Source organism: Ursus americanus, chromosome 23 (genome assembly GCF_024610735.1).
Source record: "Ursus americanus isolate L20-20 chromosome 23, mUrsAme1.1.p, whole genome shotgun sequence".
NCBI lineage: Eukaryota > Metazoa > Chordata > Mammalia > Carnivora > Ursidae > Ursus > Ursus americanus.
The window spans coordinates 18,461,975-18,480,774 of record NC_142149.1 but is presented as its reverse complement, the minus strand read 5'-3'; positions in this window follow the sequence as shown (position 1 = coordinate 18,480,774).

Here is an 18,800-nt window from a genome sequence, read left to right as displayed (position 1 = left end):
TCTGCTCATACTGAGGCCAACGAGGGACATGCTGGACCACAGTCTGGCCAGGGGTTCCAGCTTCCTCTCTTCTTTCTGGAGATGATCAGAGGCCTCTCTGCTCATATCTGGCCCCATATGTGAAAGACCTGTGACATTCATCCCATTCTCAGAGGGCTCAGGGGACCCCTGAGGAATAAATACCACTGGCCATATGGTCGATGTCTCCCTGTCTCCCACCCACTCCCTGCCACAAGCCCTGTTCTTGAGACAAGACCTTCTCTGGCGCTCAGTGACAGGGCCCCAACAAAGGCCCTGGTCTTGCTTAAACACCCTCCCGGGAGGACTTCCATTCCTGACCACGGGCAGTGCCATCCTTGCAGGGGACGATGGAATGGCGCAGCCTCATGGGATCTCCCTCCTTGTTCTGGCTGCAGATAATCAATTCCTCTCCTGGAGTTCCACACTAGGACTCTCAAACTTCAGTGTGCAAAAGAATCAAGTGTGTTTTCAGGGGTGCCTGGGTGGCTCAGTCGTTGGGCGTCTGCCTTTGGCTCAGGGCGTGATCCCAGCGGTCTGGGATCGAGCCCCACATCAGGCTCCTCTGCTCTGAGCCTGCTTCTTCCTCTCCCGCTCCCGCTGCTTGTGTTCCCTCTCTCGCTGGCTGTCTCTCTCTCTCTCTGTCAAATAAGTAAATAAAATCTTAAAAAAAAAAAAAGTGTGTTTTCAAAAGCACCGCAAGGGATTCTGAAGCCGGTGGTCGCTTGGAGAAACTCTGGTTACAAAAGTTGCTTGCAAGCTGTTCCAAGTTGCTGGATGTCTTTGAACCGTTCGAAGTCAAAAAAAAAAAAAAAAAAAAAGGAGTGGCCCTTTAAGAAGGCTGACGGCAAAGCAGAAGACCTGCTCCCAAGGAGAGCAGGCTCTGGGCACGTTAATCACAGAAGCAGAGTAGCACCGTTGGGTGCTGGGCGCTGTTCTGGGTCCTCACAAACCACAGCCCCATGAAGGAGGCGCTCTTCACATTTTCCAGGTGAGGAAATAGGCACAGGGAGGTTGAGCGGGGCAGCCAAGTCCCCACAGCCACCCTGGGGCTTCAACATAAGAGTTTGGGTAGATACAACCCAGGTCCATGTAGCAAACAGCGAGAAGCCCTCTGACCCGAGCCAAGAGCACGCAGAGAGGTGTCATGGGACACACACACTGGCGAAGGTAGTCTGGCGCTTGTTGTATAATAAAGAATTTGTCTGGACTTTGCCCTGGGTTTATGGGAGTGAGCTTCGAAATCCTTGGACTTCCCCTAGTGATAGATGTTGGTAGTCCCCGAGATCACCCTGAGTTTCTGCTAGCAAGGTGACTCATGGGGACCCTTGACAGTTTCAGGTTAGGGGCTGGTCATCTGAAAGGGTTGGGGCTCTGAGCCCTGTGATACCAGCCCGACCTCCGGGGAGGGAAGAGGGCTGCAGATGGAGTTCAGTCATGTGGCCAACGATCCAATCATTAATGCCTATGTAACGAGCCTCCAGTAAAAACTCTGGGGATTGAAACAAAGTTTGGTTGAGGTGTTCCCGTTGACGAACACGTCACTGTGCCGGGAGAGTGACACACCCTGACTCCGCAGGGACCGGACATGGGAACTGTGTGTAGGACCCTCCTGAATTTCTTCATTTGTCTTGTCCTGATTTGCACCCTTTATAAGATAAGACTGTAATTGTAAGTAAAGTGCTTTCCTGAGTTCTGTGTCATTCTAGCAATTTCTCAAATACGAAGGGTTCCTAGGAAACTCCAAATTTATAGCCAATTGGTCAGAAGTTCAGGTGGTTTGGAGACCCCCAAACTTGCGGCTGCTGTCTGAAGTGAGGGCAGCCCTCTTGGGGCCCTTAACCTGCAGAGTCTAACACTAATTCCGGATAGTGTTGAATTGCATTGCAGTATCATAACACTAGATTCATTCATGTCTGATTCAAGAGTTGGACTTTAGTTGCTTGGTGGCTGGGAGTCATAGGCTTATGAGAAGATGATTGTCAGGATTAGTAATTGGGATTCTGGAAGAAAAATCCGGCAGAAATTGAGGCTGGCCAGAGTTTTCCCTGAATCCCCGGCATCCACGGTCATGCAGTCTCAAGGCTGGCGTGCAAATGCTGGTTACCCGAGATGCTTCCTTTCCAAAAACAAAGAACAGCTACAAAGCAGCCTGCGTGCATTGGTAGCATTGGAGCCCCTCGGGGTAGGCCAGACCAGAAGCTGCAGAAAGTTCTCACTTCTGGGAGCAGAAGGGCAGTTGCTTCTTCTTGGTTCACGCTCTGCAGACATCAAAGCTCATGTAAGAGTCCTGGATGCAGACCCAGCCCAAGCCTTCTCTCTAAAACACAGGGGGGCTGGGGGCGCCTGGGTGGCTCCGTTGGTTAAGCGTCTGCCTTCGGCTCAGGTCTTGATCCCCGAGTCCTGGGATCGAGCCCCTCATCGAACCCCTCATCGAGCCCCGCATCAAGCCCCGCATCAGCCTCCCTGCTGAGCTTCTCCCTATGCCCCTCCCCCTGCTTCTGAGCGCGCTCTCGCTTGCTTTCTCTCTCGCGCACGCACACGCACAAAAATAAAAAATCTTTAAAAAAACGCACAAGGGGTGTAGCAGCAGAAATCAGGGTACAACTTCCCCTTGGGTATTTGGGAAACCTGGAGCCCCATTTCTTAAGCTTCCTGTGCTCTCCAGCATGCTTCCCTCCAGCGACAGCTAAGCGCTGGGAAATCGTATTTCGACATTTCTTGACTATCCTCTGCAAGCTGGGCATTGCGCGGCAGGCTCCCCCTCACTGGATCTGATTCAGACCTCACTGAAAGCCTACTCGAGGAGATGACTTAATCTCTGGGCCCAGGGAGTGGAGCCACGAAGTTCAGATGAATTTTGCAAGACAAAAACCTAAATCTATTTTGTGGCTGCCGAGACACATTCCGACTTCACCACATCCGCGGTCATTCCAACCACAAACACAAAAGGTGCTATAAATTCATTTCCATGCGGTATTTCATTGTTTCTGGCATCATTCATTTCTTGATAACTCAGCCGGTCCAAATAGCCCGTCCAGGTCTGTCATTGATCCCAAGAGCCCCATCGCGGTGTCCTTGATTTACTGACGGTGTTAGGCCTTAATGGCTTACAGCTGTTTCTTTCCACAAACGATATTTTCTTGTTGAATTTGATGAGAAAAAATTTTGAGAGAGATGCTAGTCAAGGAGTTTAACTGCACGCACTGAAGCAGCAGGCTTTTTGCATTTTTTATTTAATCTTTGCATTAAATAACGGTCATCGAAGAAAACTCGAAAAATATGGGTGTATAAAGAAGAAAAAAAGCACCCATAATTTCATGGAGATAACTGATGTTAACATTTTGGCGTGTTTTCTCTTTTTCCTACGCACACGCACATGCTTGAACCTGCCTGCGATGATCTCTCTGTGATTTTGCCCTTGGTCCCTTCCAGCAGCAGAAGCGTCACCTATGCCAGGGGGCCCTGCCCCAATCCCACAGAATCAGAACCTGCACTTACCGAGGGAATTCTGTGTGTAAGGCTGATGAGCGCTGGTTTACCCCTTGCTGTTTGTACATTGCAAGCATTTCAGCATGTCATTAAAAAAATTCTTCTATAATATGATTTCTAATTGCCTAACATTCCATCATGCATATGGACCACAGTTTGCTTACCTCTTCTCCTCTTGTCTTGCCTATCATAGGGAACACTCCAGGGAACGTTCTTGAATCCACTTTGCTCCCTATCCCTGATGACGTCACTGGAGCAATTCCTGTAAGTGAAATTACAGGGGCAAAGGTATGATGTTCTAGAACGTTTTTCATGCTTTTGGGCTGCTCAGCGCCTTTTGAATACCCTTCTCGTATGTGATCAATGTCCCACCGTGTGAGCTCCATCTCCGCCTGGTAGAAACCCGGCTCACTTTCTCAGAGTTCCTCGAAGCTAAGGATCAAGCCTGGTGAGATGCACCAGCAAGAGTGGTTGAGAGGAGAGACAGAGAAGGGGGAAGCACCTGCCAGAGTCCGCTCTGGGGGGAGCAGGAAGGAGCAAGTGAGGGTCACCGCCTTTCACGGGTCCCGGCTTCTGGGTCCTGGGCTCAGCCTGCAATGTGAGCTCATGCTTACAGTGGGCATTTGCCTGGAGCCTTACCTCCAGGGGGCTTGGTCTCTGGCCCTGTGGGGGGGGCGGGGGAGTTGGCCAGCTCCCTCAAATCCTTAATTTGTATCTGCTTAAACTAGCTATGAACCTGGCTGATCCACAGATATTTTTAAGACTTTTGATGCACGTAGCTGAAAACTTTGTAGACATTCTTTTTTTTCTTTTACTTATTGCAATTTATTTATTTATTTTTAAGATTTTATTTATTTATTTGACAGAGAAAGCGAGAGAGAGAGCGCACAAGCAGGGGGAGTGGCAGGCAGAGGGAGAGGGAGAAATAGGCTCCCGACAAGCAGGGAGCCCGACTGCCACTGGGCTCGATCCCAAGACCCCGAGATCATGACCTAAGCCAAAGGCAGACACTCAACTGACTGAGCCACCCAGGCGCCCCAACTTATTGAAATTTAATAGAACACTGATACAAGGGCCAAACATAACTCAAAAGTAAGGTATAAAACCATAGGATCCTTTCTATACCCTTCCACAGAAGCACAACGCCCACCTTAGTGCATAAGTCTCGTCACTAATTATACCATTATCGTATCCAATAGGCTGGATGATTATATTAGAGAACCCATTATCCTATCCATATCAGATAATGGACACTCCATTATCTCCAATGTATAATGCATGCTACATCAAGTCAAAATAATTCTCTGAGACCTAGTTCCAGATTATGTCAGGTGTTGTGGGTCCTGTATTTTTAAATTTATTTAATTAAGATATAACTCATATACGAGGCGCCCAGGGTGGCTCAGTCGGCTGGGTGTCCAACTCTTGATTTTGTCTCGGGTCATGATCTCAGGGTCATGAGGACGAGACCCATATTTGGCTCTATGCTGGGTGTGGAGCCTGCTTAAGATTCTTTCTCTCTCTCTTTCTCCCTCTCTCTCGGCACCTGAGTGGCTCAGTTGGTTAAGTGTCCAACTCTTATTTTGGCTCAGGTCGTCATCTTGGGGTTATCGGATTCAGCCTTGTGATGGGCTCGTGCTCAGCGCGGAGTCTGCCTCTCTCACTTTCCCTCTGTCCTCCGCCCCCCAAAGATATGACTCCTACACCACAAAATTCACCATTGTAAAGTGTACAGTTTAGTGGTTTTTAGTATACTCCCTGTCCCACATTCCCCAGCAACAACGGATTGACTTTCGGTCTCTATGGATTCGCCGATTCTAACCATTTCATATAAATGGAATCGTACAATACATGGCCTTTTGAGTCTGGCTTCTTTCACTCAGCATCATGTTTTCAAGGTTTGTCCATTGTTGTAGGATGGTATCAGCACTTCATTTCATTTCATGACTGAGGAACATTCCATTGTATGAGCACACCAAATTTTGTATATCCCTTTATCAATAAATGGACACTGGGTTGTTTCCACTTTTTGGCTATTAATAATGCTGCTATGAATACTTGTGTACAGGTTTTGGTGTGAAGATATCTTTTCAGGGCGCCTGGGTAGCGCAGTCGTTAAAGCGTCTGCCTTCAGCTCAGGGCGTGATCCCGGCGTACCGGGATCGAGTCCCACATCGGGCTCCTCTGCTGGGAGCCTGCTTCTTCCTCTCCCACTCCCCCTGCTGTGTTCCCTCTCTTGCTGGCTGTCTCTCTGTCACATAAATAAATAAAATCTTTAAAAAAAAAAGATAGCTTTTCAGTTCTCTGGGGTGTACACAGAGGGGTGGACTTGCCAGGTCCTATAGTAACTCCATGTCTAAGTGTTTGAGGAGCTCCAAGCCAATTTCCACAGTGGCTGCACCATTTGGCATTCCCACCAGTCACGTAGGAGGGTTCTAATTTCTCCGCAGCCTTGACAACACTTATTATTTTCCTTTTTTAAAATTTCAGATTATAGCCATCCTAGGACGTGTGAAATGGTATCTCATTGTGGCTTTGATTTGTGTTTCCCTAATGTTTCATGATTTCGAGCATCTTTTCCTGTGCTTACTGCCCATTTGCCTCTCTTCTTTGGAGAAGTATCTGTTCAAACTCTTTGCTCATTTTAAAACTGGGTTATTTGTCTTTCATTGTTGAGTTTTTAAAGTTTATTATGTATTCTTGAAGCTAACCCTATAAAATACATGATTTGCCAATATTTTCCTGTGGCTTGTCTCTTCACTCTCTTGATAGTATTCTCTGATGCACAGAAGTTTTGAATTTTGATGAAGTACAACGTACCTATTTTTTCTTTTCTTGCTTGTGTTTTGGCGTCGTATCTAAGAACCATTGCCTAGTCCAAAGTCGTTGAGATATTCAACTATGTTTCTTCTAAGAATTTCATACTTTTAACTCTTTTTTTTAAAAAAGATTTTATTTATTTATTTGAGACAGAGAGAGAGCAAAAGTGGGGGAAGGGAGAGGGGAAGAGGGACAAGCAAACTCCCCACTGAGCGTGGGACCTAAAAGGCACAATGCGGGGCTTGATCCCAGGACCCTGAGATCAGGACCTGAGCTGAAGTCAGATGCTTAACCGACTGCATCACCCAGATGCCCCTGTACTTTTAACTCTTACATTTGGGTCTTTGATCCATTTTCTAGTTAATTTTTGTATATGGTGTGAGGTAGGGCTCCAAATTCATTCTTTTGCATGTGGCTATCTAGTTGTCCCAGCACCAGTTGTTGCAAAGACTATTCTTTTCCCATGAAACGGTCTTGGCACCCTTCTCAAAAAGAATAAAATACTTAGGAATAAACTTAACCAAGGAGGTGAAAGACTTGTGCACTGAAAACTACAAAACGTTGCTGAAAGAAATTAAAGAAGACACCAATAAAAAGACATATTGTATTCATAGATCACAAGATTTAGTATCATTAAGACATCGATACTACCCAAAGCAAATCTACAGATTCAATGCAATCCCTATCAAAATTGCAATGCTTTTTTTTTTTTTTGCCGTCTTCAAATTAGTCTCTCTTAATCCATCTTACAATTCACGTGGATCTCCCAAATGGTTTTGTTTATTTATTTATTTAAAGATTTTTTTAAAAATTTATTTGACAGAGCGAGAGCAAGGGGAGTGGTAGGCAGAGGGAGAAGCAGACTCCCTGCTTATGGGGCTGGATCCCAGGACTTGGGATCATGACCTGAGCCGAAGGCAGACACTTAACCGACTGAGACACCCAGGCAACCCTCCCAAATGATTTTAAATAGCCAAAATAATTTTGAGAAAGAAGAACAAAGTTGGAGGTGTCACACTTTCTGATTTCCAAACTTACTGCAAAGTTACAGTAAACCAGCAATGCAGTGCTGACGTAAGTCAGACATAGAGACCGATGGAATAGAATAGAGCCCAGAACTAAACTCTCATATACAGGGTCAAATGATTTTTGATGAGGGAGCAGGACCATTCAATGATGAAAGAACAATCTTTTCAACAAATGGTGTTGGGAAAATTGGATGTCCATATACAAAAGAATGGAGTTTGACCCTTACATTAAACCATATACAAAGATTAACTCAAGATGGATCAAAGATTTAAACTATAGTTTAGTAAGAACTAACACGATAAAACTCTTAGAGGAAAACACAGAGGAAAAGCTTCATGACTGGATTTGGCAATGAGTTTTTTGGATACGATGCCCAAAACACACACGACAAGAGAAAAATAGGTCAATTGGACTACATCACGATTAAAAACTGGCGTGAATCATAGGACACATGAACAAAGTTAAAAAGACAACCCGCAGGGGCGCCTGGGTGGCACAGCGGTTAAGCGTCTGCCTTCGGCTCAGGGCGTGATCCCGGCGTTACGGGATCGAGCCCCACATCAGGCTCCTCTGCTATGAGCCTGCTTCTTCTTCTCCCACTCCCCCTGCTTGTGTTCCCTCTCTCACTGGCTGTCTCTATCTCTGTCAAATAAATACATAAAATTAAAAAAAAAAAAAGGCAACCCGCAGAATGGGTAAACAAAATAAACAGACAAACAAAACGAATGACCGGTGAATGGGTAAACGAAACGTGGTATATACGATGGAACATCACTCAGCCTTAAAAAAGGAAGGAAATTCTCACACACGCTACAATATGCACACACCTTGAGGACATTACGTTAAGTGAAATAACCCAGCCATAAAAGGACAAATACTGTATGATTCTACTCATATGAGGTCCCTAGAGTAGTCGAATTCATAGAGACAGAAGTAGAATGATGGGGGTGGGGGGTGGGGATATGGGACATTATTGTTTAACAGATCTAGAGTTTCCGTTTTGCAAAATGAAAAGCGTTCTGGACACGGACAGTGAGTGTGGTGACATAGCAACGTGAATGTCACTTAATACCTTGGAACGGTACGTTTAAAAATGGTGAAGATAATGATGTTTATGTGGTGTGTGTCTTACTACAATTAAACAATTTCTTAAATCAATTGACCATACATGTATGGGTTTGTAGACGCTTTTTAAAAATACTTTTTCAATACATCGTTCCAATGAACCAAGAGTCTACTATTATTTGCTCCAATAAGTGGCCATACCTGGCCAACGCGACCTAGGACGTAATGACCTCCAACATTTCAGCCGCTTGCCTCCATCCTAGTTGTTCTTTGAGCAATAAGCTCTTTCCCGTTCCTTGCAGTCCTGATGCTACTGGTCGTTGTGAGGCACGGGCACCCTCCCCTCCCACCGCCGCCCCAGTGAGAGCAATCGGGCTTGGCCCCCAGGCGTTTGGGTCTGGAGGGAGTTATCAATGGGGGAAGAGCCGTGATTCCTGCCACAAGCATCACACTGCAATGTCAAGGCCTTGTGGGATTTCTGGGAAGCACACCCCATCTGGCCCGGCTCTGAGCCCTGCAGACAGCCTCTGTGATGTTCGCTTATCAATTCAGTTCAGCAACACCTACTAATGACCCTTAAATCCTGTGCAAACGTATTCCAAGTGGCCCCGGGGGTTAAACATCTGGTGGTTCTCTCTCCAGCAACGGCCCTGCTGCCCCACAGCCTGAGGGATTTTCCGTTCTGCTTGCTATTAAATATTTAGTTATTGCATATTAATATATGTCAGAAAGAGTACCCTCTTTTGGCCTGCGTGGGTCATAGGATTATAAAGTGGTACGTATCTTCTGGAAAGCAATCAGGCAATATATGCCAGGAGCCACAGAAATATCCCCCTCCTGGGAAAATAGATAATCCTAAATACAGAAACATCAATTTGGGCAAAGATGGTCAATGGCCGTGTTGGCACAACCACCTGCCTTGCATCCCCCCAGCCTCTGAGTGGGGGACACGTGACATAATCAGCTTCTTTCTGGTTAGGGTGGATCTTCACTGTGTCTCTCTAATGATTTCCGATGTTCCAAGACTCCCTTTCTAGTAGGGATGAGGATAGAGAGGGGAAAGAGGCTGACAGGGCCAGAGTCCCAACCACCGTATTTACAATAATGAAAATATTACAGACCATCGATGTTTCAAATGCCCTCTTGCACAGCGAAGGCTATGACCAGGGTAGGATCCCAGGGGCTGGGGCTGGGGCAGGGAGGCACTCTAAGCAACAAAGCATCTGATCTGAGGATGGCAGGCCAAGGCCAAGGGCCAATACTAGAGAAGCATTCTGGATTACTTGTTTTTTTTAATCGGGTATGGCGGTGGAGGTGAGGGCTGGTTGTCCGGAGGGCCATGGGTCTGGGTCTAATTTTCTCAATGGGTCTCACGTTTAGCCTTCTACCATTCTTTTCAAATGCAGCTGCATGCTTAGTCCTAGACAGCCAGTCTGACAAGACCCAAAGAGGACATTTGTCACCTGGCCTTGATCGTGTTCGTACCCGAGGACAGTCAACGCCACCTGTGTTGCCTTACGAATTTGTACTTTTCTTGTGTTTCATAATCATGTTTTATCACATTGTTGTCTAATAAGAGTATCCACTGTTCAATGTAAATATTAAAATAGCTGGTGATCTTTATAACCCTCTTTCGGCATCTCTTCATTTCATAATATGCTAGGAGTCTCAAAAATCGCGGGTAAATCGGGTTTTCCAGTCTTTGAGAGGGCATCCTCTCGGTTGTCGGATCTGAGGGGTGAGTGCAATCCACACACCAGGAGACAAAGCACAAAGTCTGCAGCCGTGAGGACTCAGGAAGAGGTTAGGGAGGAAGGGACAGGTGGAGAGCCCCAAGACTTGGGGCTTGAACAGGGCTGGGTCCCTGGAGTGGGGGCCTGGGCCCAGGAGAGGACACGGTACACTAAGGGCGGGGGCAGAAGGCCACAACCAACCCTTCAGGAAACCGTGGCCCATCAGCTCAATGGCCCAGGCAGCTATTAGGAATAATGGTTATGACACCCCTGAAGCAACATGAAAAATGCTTTTGTTATTATGCAGAAGACGCCACTTTGTGGACGTACAACACGTGCGCAGGAAGCAAGACTCAAGGAGTTACACCAGCATGCTAACCACGCTCGTGTTGCCTGGGAGGGTGCAGCTGTGGCTGGGTTTCTTTGTTCAGTGTTTTAAAATAAAACAAGGGCACAGATCAGGGATAACTGAGTCCCTGTCTCATCCAGCCGCCCTCAGACCCCTTGGGAGAAGCCCAGGGCATGCCAAATTCCCACAACACGGCCGAGAAGGCCTAGGAGGGCTGCGGGTCTCTCTCTCCCTCTCCTGGGGCCCTGAGCCACCTTCCGTGAGGGACCAGGCAGGGCTTAGGGGCAGAGGTTGAAGCTGGCAAGGCCCGGGCTCGCTCCTGTCCCGGTTCCAGCTCCTTCGCGGTCAATCTAAAGCAGCCTGGAGGAGGGTCCCCCCACCCCACACATGCCCACTTCCCCAGCCAATCAGGCCCAAGGTGCCTCCAGGAACGCGCCTTCCTCACTGATGTGCTGGGGAAAGAAGCTGCTTCCTATTCTAGCAACTTGGGAGACCCGCATGGGAGGTCCTCAGACCACGGGCTGCTGTGGCGTCCCACCCATAGGCCTGAGCCCACCCACCATCCACTCAGCTCTTCTCAGCATTTCTGGGAAGGCAACGAGACCTTCTTGGGGCCAAGGCGTTGCTGGGCCTCCGTGGCCAGGCCAGGCTCCTGGCAGGGCTCCACACCTCACCTCTACACTTCTGCCCCCTGCCTTCTTCCTGGCGGTTCACCTTTAACCCTTTAGAGAATGTGGGGCTTTAATATGGGATTTAAAGAATTGGGGATTTAAAGAATATGGGATTTAAAGCCCCTTCAGGGCTTTCGGTGAAAACAAAAGATGACCTGTAGGGACTTATAAATATTTTGGCAGTAATTATTGTTAATAAACCATGTACAAGTCATTGATTTTCTGTTAGAAGAAACAGACATGTCTTCTATTAAAGATTCCAACTTAAACTATAAAAAACAGATTCAGCCCAGTCAGAGTCAACCCGGAATGCTTGCGTTAGAATCACTCCTGGCATTGGGTAAAAAATGCAGATTCTGGGGCTCAGCTCCGGAGCCAGCGAATCAGAATCTCAGGGAGGTGAGGACTGCGAACCTGAATTTTTAACCAGCTCCCAAGGTCATTCTGGAGGACAGAGGTTGAGTAGCTTCTGGGCGGGGGGAGCCAGATCTGGGGGCCGGAGCCAGATCTGGGGGCCTGAGCCAGATCTGGGGGTGTGGAAGACGAGGCGACAATGGGAGCGGCATTAGGGGTTTGTACCAAGTCCCCTGGGAGCACAGGAGAGAGCGGGACTCGAGAGAGGAAAGACCACATCCCGAAGGGGAAGTAGAGGTGACCAGCTAAAGAAGGGAGCAAGGGCGTTCCAGATCCAGGGCACGGGGCGGGGGGGGTGGGTGGGGTGGGGACACACGATGGGAAAGTGTAAATGGTTCAGGGCCGGGCTCCGGGCACGGGGAGGGGGCGGAGGAGGCTGGGGAGCTGGGTGGGGCAGCTCTGCGTGCTGCTTCCATTAAGCTGAGAAGAACACTTCCCAGAACCCCTTCTCCATGGAGGTCCGTGGCAGAGTTGCTCAGAAGAGGAACTTCCAGAAGATTTGGAAAAGAAAAAGAGGCAGCACCACGGCTCTCAGAGGGCTGTCTCTGGTGGGTACTGGCAGAGACAGAGGCGGGGGTGTCCCGCCTGCCAGCTTGTCCCTGAGCTCCTCTGTGCCCTGTCCCGCCCGCGGGCCTTGCTGAGCAACGGCTCCCACGGCCTCTCCATCGGCTCCCTTCCTGCCCCACCTTGGACAGCTGGACGTGCTTGGCTTCTCAAATTTCTCTGCAAGCTCCAACTTGTCACTCTGGCAAGACTTTTCTCTGATTGTCCCGATCTCCTTTCAGAAACATCACGGATTTCAGCTCATCCCGCATTTGGGTAAAAGGTCTAATGCCCATAATAATTCCTTTGTTTCCAAATACGCTGCTGCCCTGGCTGGACCCTTTTCAGTCCTTATCATGAATCCCTTTTTCAGAGCAGGAAAAACCTCTGTAAGCATGTCCCCCAAACACACACACACACACACACACACACACACACACACACACACACACACACGGCTCACCTGGGGCAGATCTCTTAATATTCAGGGCTGAAGAAGGGGAGGTCCCTCTCACTCTCACATGTTAGGAGAGCTGCGCCCTCTTTCGGGCCACCTGGCAGGAGGAGGAGATGGTCCAGTCCTTCAGTGGAGGGGCTTTCTCAGCTTCTGGTCCTCTCCAGAAGTCCTGGAGCGCTGTTCTCTGGTTTGTACTTCCTGAAAGCAGTCAGGCCTGCTCGAAGACAAGATCAGACAACAGGTTGCCTAGGGCTCTTTTTTTCCCCAGGGGCCTCTAAGCTCAAATCAGTTTCACTCCAGGGAGATCAGATCTTCCCAGCCGGGGTTCCAGGGTAAAGATGATTCCGTTCATATCCTTCAAGTTCGGCTTCTCCTGCAAGCCCGAGTCACAGGATTTTCAAACCGGGGTCTTTCTTCTCTGCAGTCCTGAGCATGACAGCCAGCCCCTGTCCTTGTGATTTGGCAATTAAGGAGCACTGTAGCAAGAGCAAAATAAGGGAAACTACAACCCGCCACGAGAACTACCCGGGGGGGCGGGTGTCCTAACCCAGGCAGGGAGGCTCAGAGCAGGCTTCCGGGAGGAAGTGACGTAAGCCGAGGCAAGAGCCACAGGTGAGGCAGGAGAGACTTTCAGGTGAGGGGCAAGCTGCCTGAGAGCAGGAGGTGGGGGAGAGCTGGGTCTGCGGGGAAATGAATGGGGCCAGTGAGGCACCTGGGAGGTTGCCAGGCAGCGGGAAGAGAAGGAGCTGGAAAGCTGGGAGGTCTGGTCAGGTCTGGCCCAGGGCCTGGCTGAGGTGAGGGCTCACGATTCTGGGGCTGGAGTGTTGGGCAGAGGACGGGCAGAATCAGATTCTGCTCCTTCGGGAAGACTGGCTTGGAGGAGATGAGAGCAGAGGCCAGAGAACCTCAGAAGCCAGGGCGAGGGAAAGGTGGCTGAACCAGGGGGTGGCACTGGAGAGAAGTAAGGGGATTGGAAGGACATCAGGCAACTGGGAGGAGGGAGAAACCGCGTACATACATGGTGATTGGAGGGTTGGATGCAGGGGATGGGGGGGCAGGAGGAGTCACAGGGGACCCCAGGCATCTGGCTGGAGTCCCCGAAGGGTTGCAGGTGCCCCACTGGTCAGCCCTGAGAGCAGACGCAGGAGCGTGAACAGTATCGTCGGTAAAACGAAGTCTCTAGTAAAGGCATGACGATCAGAAAGAAAAGGAAACTAAGGTGATTGAGGGAAGGGTTGCATCTCAAGCATGAAGAGACTAAGCATGAGAAATAGAAAAGTTCAAAACAGTGTTCTAGGTCGGAGATCTCTCACCGCTGCTCCAGGAGGAGGGCCCCGTGGGCCGACAGAGGCTTGGAAGTGCTCGGGGTGTGGCGTTTCCGTGACACCTGCAGTGGAGGACTAACAGTGGTACCCGGGCTGGCGGCCGCCTCCCCTTGCTGCTTCACGAACTCGGCAAACATTTACGAGCACCTGCTCCATGCCGGCCTCCGTGGCCTCAGCACAGGGCACACCGTGGGGAGAAGGCCCTCCGTCCCCGCCTGATAGAGCTTTCCATTTCCCTGGTGCTTCTGGGCACTAATACAAGATGACAAATCATGATAAGGTTGGGAAAGAGAAGAGTGGGGTCCTGTTTCAGAGGGGGAGCAGTCAGGCCTCCGAGGGGGCGACATCTGAGCTGAGACTGGAAGACAGAGAATTCAGGAAGAGCGTTCCAGGCGGTGGGAAGAGCATCGCCCTACCGGTCATGGTGCTTTCGAGGAATGAGGAATGAAAAGAGAGGCAGTGTGGGTGGAGGGGGGCCAGGGCTGGGTGGGGGCTGGGGACACCAATAGAGGGAGACCGGCTGGAGAGGAGGTGGGGGCTGACTGTGCAGGGCTTGGAATATTTTGGCAAAGTCTGGACCCAATGGTGCCTCGGGGCCCTCGTCACCCCAGGTTTCAAGGACATTTTTCCTGATTCCCTCCGTCATAACAGGCTCTGGAGTCTGCTGAGAAGAGGGGGCATGGAGGCTCTCGTGAAACAAGTGACCCAGAAGGGGCCCCTCGGTGCCCTGCAAACTGTCCAGCAACAGTTTTAGAAAAGTTCCCTTTTAAATTCAACTTCTCTTAGCCAAGCCGACCAGGGAAAAATAAGTCCCTACAAATAGCGATCACGGGCAAATAAGGAGAGTCATTATCTTAAATTGAGGCTAGTTTCTAAGAAAAAAAGAAAAAACCCAAATGCCACTGGCCAAAACCTCACCCCCACCCACCCCCAGCACATACGTGAGGATGGTGGCTTCACCGCCCTCCTTGCAAGTCCAGGGCTCAACATGGGCCTCTGTGTAAAGGGAAGGAAACAGGCAGAGGAAGGCAGGCCAGAGATTAGAGAAGCTGACAGATGTAAATACCTCGGAGGAGCCACACTGTCCCGGCGCTCCTCCCCAGGGAGCCTTTTGTACCAAGGAATCTGGTTGCCTGAATGAAAGATGATATCATTTATTTCTTTAGTCAGAGCTGAGCTGTTTTCTTCAGACATAGAAATAACTGAACACCGCAACACCAAATTGTTGGCCAAGTGATAGGGACATCTGTAATTTGGACTCCTGGTAACATCCTAGGTAAACAGCCAGGGACTTGGTTTCTCGGGAGGGGCCCTGCTCCCCGCAACCATGCGACAAAGCTCAGACGGACTCAAATGGAGGGAAAGCTTTTGAAAATGTTGTCCCAGAGCTCTTGCTTGCTGTTGAGCTCCAAGGAAGCTAGACTTGCCATTCCTGCTGCTCAAACCATGATTCACGGGCCAAATGCCCATCAACTCAACAAGTATTTACTGAGCACTGACGGGCCCGGCCTGTGCAAAGGCACTGGGGCTATACAGATGTGCCAAAGCTGGGGCCCTGCCTTCAAGAGACTCAATCCGGAGGGGAGGCGGCCAAGTTCAGCCTGTGTGGCAGGCGCTGGGATGCAGTATGAGCTTGGCACGTGGTGTGCACCCACGGAGAAAGCAGTGTTTGACTTGACTTGGAAATGAAGAGGACTTTCCAGACCAGAGACATAGAAAGGGTGGTCCTAGATGGAATGAACAGCGGGTGCAAAACTACTTGGACTCTTTGGAAATTAAAAGAAATACACTATCACAGGGAATAAAGTGCTAAGGAGGCCGGTGGTTGACGGTGTGACTGGACAGATAGGCAGGAACTGGATCATACCTTTGTGAGCGAAAGTGTTTAGGGTTTCTCCTATAGGTAATAGGGAGCCACGAAGGAATCTTGAACAGGGAAGTGATATGACGAGATTTTTGCATTAGAACACTTACTCCTTTCTGTCTTGAAGAAACTCTACCATACGTCATATCAGGAAACTGATCAGGAATCAGGAGGCAACTTCTTTTTTTTTTTTTTAAGATTTTATTTATTTATTTGACAGAGAGAGACAACCAGCGAGAGAGGGAACACAAGCAGGGGGAGTGGGAGAGGAAGAAGCAGGCTCACAGCGGAGGAGCCTGATGTGGGGCTCGATCCCACAACGCCGGGATCACGCCCTGAGCCGAAGGCAGACGCTTAACGACTGAGCCACCCAGGTGCCCCAGGAGGCAATTTCTTTATGGCATTGCTTGTGATAGTGAAAACCCTGGAAAAAAAAAAAAGCGGTAGAAAACTGGGTAAACAAATAGTGGTGTAATCATAAAATGTAATAGGGCTCAATAGTTACAATGATCCAACATGGCCAGATCTTAAAAACATAATTTTGAGGGGTGCCTGGGTGGCTCAGTCCATTAAGCATCTACCTTCATTCAGGTCAGGTCGTGATCCCAGGGTCCTGGGGTCGAGCCCCGCATTGGGCTCCCTGCTCAGCGGGGAGTCTGCTTCTCCCTCTCCTTCTGTGATATCTCTCGTTCTTGCTCTCTCTCAAATAAATATAAATAAAATCTTTTTTTTTTAAAGCATGATTTTGAGTGGAAAAAAGGCGAGTTTCAGGATATATATAGTATGGTAAAACACGTATAAAATTTAAAACCACACATTTGTAGAAAAGCATAGAAACATGGACTGTTGCTTCTGGAGAGTGAGGGAAAGGCACGAGGAAGGGGAAAACTACAAAGAGAAATTTATCTAGAATATTCTATTTGGTTAAGCGTCTGCCTTCGGCTCAGGGCGTGATCCCAGGGCTCTGGAATCGAGCCCCACGTCGGGCTCCATGCTCTTCTGGGAGCCTGCTTCTTCCTCTCCCACTCCCCCTGCTTGTGTTCCCTCCCTCAATGGCTGTCCCTCTCTCTGTCAAATACATAAATAAAATCTTAAAAAAAAAAAGAATGTTCTATTTGTTTTTACAAGAAAAGAAATAATGGAGCAAAAATGCTAAAACAGTAGATTCCCTGCTTTTAAAAAAACTTGAACCTTGTTCAAGTGGGAGAAATGGGAGAGACTGAGAAGGGAGCCCAAGCCAGCCTTGTTGCCTCCACACAGCTCTCCTGATTAGAGGAGAGCTGGGGGCAGATCCGGGGAGCCCCTGAGGGCAATGCACAAGGAAATCTTTTCACCCCACCTTCTTGGGCCGCTTTTAGCCTCTGGGCAGAGCTGATGTGCGGTTCTGGCCTCTTGTCTGATGTCCCTGGAAGACGTGGGGCTTGGTCTTGTCCAGACCTGGCCACCGTTCCGATCTGATGTGAAGCATGGTTCCCAGTCCCCGGATGCCAGTACGGTTCTTGGACACCTGCTAACCAAGGGGCAGAAACAGGAAGCTCTAGAATACCTGCGAACGTTTGACGCTGTACAGATGGCGTATGCATACACGTGTGACCACATGTGCAGAACCAAGGGGCAGGGTGAAAGCGAATCATCGAGAAAAGGATTTGCAGTGGATTCTGTGACCCGAGTATGCTCCCTGATGGGAGTGTTCTTATACAGTTCGGAGAAGGAAGAATGAATCTTTCCAGAAGGAATTCATTTTTAGGCAACTACTTGCCATTCAGGTCTCCATCCCTGGACCTACTGGGAATTCAATATACACGTATATGCCTCTACATATACGTACGTGTCTGGGCTAGAGCCGTGGCAGGAAAGAAGAATCGATACGTTAATGTTCGTGCTTTCCTGGGCTAATCCTTGCTTCCACCCCAGCCTGGATTTTGTGGGCATCCAGTAAAGGAAAACTGACTTTTCTGCAATTACATATGAATTTCATGACTTAGGTGAATCCTAGAAGGGATACATCTGCCCGATGCCCACAGCCTTACTCAAACAAACCTATCGTGCTTTTTAAGAACAAAGGCGTCCAAAGCTACATAATTGATAATATGCAAATCATTCTTCTCTGGGGCCCGTCACTTAGTCATTGATATACAGAGACAGGAGAACATACAAAGAGAGACTCACTCTCTATTACACACACACACACACACACACACACACACACACACACGCACACCTCCCCACTATAATTATAATTATCATGCTGGTTTCCAGATGAGGGGTTAATAGCCTTGACCTGGAGACGCCTGAAAGGCACCCAAGGCAATTAGTGGTGTCCCTTCACCACCCCCTACATACTGTCAGAGCCTTTGCACTTGCTGTCCCCTCTCTGGCACGTGCATCCCCCAGCTCCCTCTGTGGCTCCCTCCCTCCCTGCGTTTAGGTCTCAACTCAAGTGCCACCTCTCAGAGAGGCCCGGCCTGGCCACCTCCAAGGCTCTCTAGCTGCTTACCAGCTGTATTTTTTCCCCCAGAACTTTCCATTCCTGGGCATTATGCTGTGCATTCCTTTGTTAGCCAGCATCCGTCTCCCCAGACCATGAGCTTCATGAGGCCCCATCATCACAACCACATGCCCAGAGCCTAGGACAGTGCCTGGCGCACAGTGGGCATTCTGTCCATATTAGCAGGACGAATGAACGAGCACCCCTCTTTTCCTCTCCACGCCTACTGTCTCCTTTCCCCAACTTCCTCTTCTGCCCCCATCTCTCCTCCTTCCATCTTAAACCTGCTGGCAGGATCAGCCCTCAGGAAGCTCTCAGGCAGGTGAGGTCCATGGCTCCTCTCCTCATGTCCGTTACCTCCGCTCCCTCCTGAGTACCTCTCTGCCACCTGCATCTGTTCCCCCTCCAGCTCTCACCTTCTTGGTGGGCAGGACCCAGGCTCAGGCACCTCAGATGATCGTAGGGTAATTGGAGAGTGGGGGGCGGAGAGAGTGTAAGAAAGGCAGGGCTGCCAGGTCACAGAGAATGGAAG